Source organism: Canis lupus, chromosome X (assembly GCF_011100685.1).
Source record: "Canis lupus familiaris isolate Mischka breed German Shepherd chromosome X, alternate assembly UU_Cfam_GSD_1.0, whole genome shotgun sequence".
Taxonomy (NCBI): domain Eukaryota; kingdom Metazoa; phylum Chordata; class Mammalia; order Carnivora; family Canidae; genus Canis; species Canis lupus.
This window is the reverse complement of record NC_049260.1, coordinates 2,314,465-2,317,958: the sequence shown is the minus strand read 5'-3', so window position 1 is coordinate 2,317,958 and position 3,494 is coordinate 2,314,465.

Below are 3,494 nucleotides of genomic sequence, written 5' to 3'. Positions count from 1 at the left end.
ATATTATACATAATATATAATGTATATCGTGTTACAATATAGATATATAATTTACATTAATATACAAAGTGCATATTTAGTATACTGCTAATATGCCTATATATGTAGTTCAATGCATTACATTGGGATTTTGGTTATCATTTCTTATTTTAGCCACCAGGCCAATGCTCAACAGTAGATCAAATTTCATTTTGAAAGCATAGATCGGAAGCCCTAAATGTACTTAAACAATTTAGGTAATAAGATTTGATATGTAGGAACTAGAATTTGTGTTATATTCTTTTAGTTCTAGGATATTGTTATATACTTTAGGAGAAAAGCAACTTTTTGGAAATATGAGACATATCTTAATAATTTGATATTTTCTATGTATTGTATTGTATAAACTTTTCACACAATCACATTGCATTATTTAGTCTTTTAGAACAGGGTCAAACAAAGGAGGTTTAATTGCTGAAAATCATTACTGAAAAGCCAAAGGTCAACAGCCACAGAATTCCAATGTCCTCGAATTCACTATTTTCTGATTTTAAACATATTCCTTACCTTACTTTTTAATGTATATTGTAGCAAGATGAGACCTGTAAAGCAGTCTTCAGTAGAAGAACCAGAAATAAATTTACAGATCTCTGTTTCAAGCCAACCACGGACGCACTTCTCCGGGAAATATGCTAATTTTCTTAGTGAAATGTGATGTGTGATGTGAAACATCAACTTTTCCATTGCCTTTTTTTCTGGATAAAACTTACCAGGCTGGTCAAGGGACACTTGGGAAGTCTCACCTACTAATAAGGTTCCTGGCCACTCACTGTGAGCCATCCTTTGTTTATCTGTGAAGGAAAGTCTTGAAATACTGTGTAGAGATTCTTACAGCATGCTCCATGTGCACCATTTTATTCCCCACAGATAATTTTAACAAGTTACAATTTGGGAAGACAAGGCAAGGAAGGTTTTCTGATCTCCTGCCATCTTTCTCTCGATCCTAAGAAATTGAGCAAACCTGGCCTTCCTTAATAAGGTTTCTATTGGAAGATGAATCATACCCCACTTCCTGGTGTCCCAAAGAGGAACAGTTTGAACTGCCCTCACTGTCAATCATTTCATGCACAAGTTGGAAGTCAGGTGAGCTTACTACTAATCAGACCTTTGTCGTTGTCCTTGGTCATCGATGACACAAGAATGAGTCTTTGTCCTTATTTCCACATTAGGGGCTGAGAGAGACCAAGTTCACAACTGGCCACCACAGTCCAGATGCACAAAGCAAAAGAAATGTCACCAAATAAAAAGCTAATGGAGGCAACATCTGATTATTATTTAATGTAATTTTTTTTTAAATTTTTTTATTTATTCATGATAGGCACACAGTGAGAGAGAGAGAGGCAGAGACACAGGCAGAGGGAGAAGCAGGCTCCATGCACCGGGAGCCTGACGTGGGATTTGATCCCGGATCTCCAGGATCGCGCCCTGGGCCAAAGGCAGGCGCCAAACCGCTGTGCCACCCAGGGATCCCTATTTAATGTAATTTTGATTTGAAAAACTCCATGTCTGGTTTTCTTTTTAATGTTCTTTTTTTTTTTTTTTTTTTTTTAGAGGGTGGAGATGGAGAAAGAAAATTTTAAGCAGGTTCCACACCCAATACAGAACCTGATATAGGGCTCAATTTCACGACCCTGAGCCAAAACCAAGGGTCAGATCCTTAACTGACTGAGTCACCTAGTCCTTTTAATTTTAATTTAATATCCCTTTTAATTTAAAACAATGTTTTTCCCTGGAATTAGCAGTGATGGTTGCACAGCATTGTGAGCAGACTTAATGCTACTAAATTGTACATTCTAAAGTGTCTATTTTATCATGCTAAGAAATAAACACACAAGCAAATACTTTAATCATTAAAATCACTTCAGCATTTTCATAATTACAATTCCATAATGTTATAACTATCCATTACATACGTATTCTCTAATATGTAGACTATTATATCAAAAAGATACTTTAATTAATATCAGTGAAATGACCAAATCTGTGAAGTAATAAGATTTTAATACTATCAATAATGAATGAGATATTAAAATTAATTTCAGATCAAATAATTAAAATCATTAAATAAGAAACAAATAACTGATATTACATTACTAAAAATTAACTATATGGATAGAAATTACTATTTAAACTTTTTAAGCTCTGTATTTCTGCCTTTTGGATTTCTGACTTAGTCACTCAGTAGCATCCAAAGAACATCAGTGAAAGTAGTCAAAGAGATCTCCAAATAACCAACTAAAATAAACATTTTTTTTACTGAATAAAAAGTTCCTGCCAGGGACAGTTTTGTATGTTTTTTTTTTAAGATATTATGTATTTATTTGAGTGAACACAAGTGGGGCGTGAGGGGCAGAGAGAGAAGCAGACTCTCCGCTGAGCACAAAGTGTGACCTGAGGCTTGATCCCAGGACCCAGAGATCATGACCTGAGCCAAAGAGAGATGCTTCACCAACTGACCCATCTAGGTGCCCTAGTTCTGTATGTTTTTTATAGAAAATAAACACTATGTACCTGAGAGTCGCCAGACCTTGCTTCACTGGTGCAGTCCATACCCAGTGTGTGCAGGTGAATGCACCTGTCCAGCAGAAGAGGGATGCCCATGTCCCCACAGTCAGCTCTTCCTGTTAGGTCAGTGTTAAAATAGTGCCAGGGCATCTTAAAAAGCTCCTGGCCCCCCAAATAAATGAGTAAATCTTTTTTAAAAGGTTTGGGGTGGGCATCGGACTCTTGATTTTAGCTCAGGTCATGATCTCGGGGTCCTGGGATCAAGCGCCATGTTGGACTCTGCTTAGAGGGAGTCTCCTGGAGATTCTCTCTCTCCCTCTGCCTTTGCCCTTCCCACTGCTTGCAAGCTCTCTTTTTCTAAAATAAGTAAATCTTAAAATAATAAATAAATAAATGAATAAATAAATAAATAAATAAATAAATAAAATTTTTTTAAAAAAGAAAAAAGATATTGGCCCCATGACATACAAATAGGATCTGTCGGTACGCAGCTTGCCTGTTCACATTCATAAAATGTGATTTTGAAAGTGACATTTAAGAAATTTTAATGAAGCCCCCCCACCTGGTATCATTTTTTTTTCTCTCCGGTTTGCATGAATCATGCATTTGCTGTGCTATCTAAAGCATCTTTGCCTACATGGAGGTCACCGTTTTGCTCCTATGTTTGCTTACAGAACGTTTGTAATTCGGTGTTTAACAAGTAGACCGGCGATCCCTTCCTAATTAGCTTTTGCACACGGTCAGAGTTCATTTTTGGTCTTTGCATATATTTGACTGTTAAGAAGACAAAGGAGCAAGAGCAGGTGGCAGCTGTCAATCAAACAGGGAAAAAAGAAGAACCCTAGGTTTGGGGGACTTGGTGATGCCGGCTGCCTTTGAGAAATAAAAATGGAGACATTGCAGAGACTGTCAACCACTCACGACCAGACGTCAGAGGAGAAATTGCATTT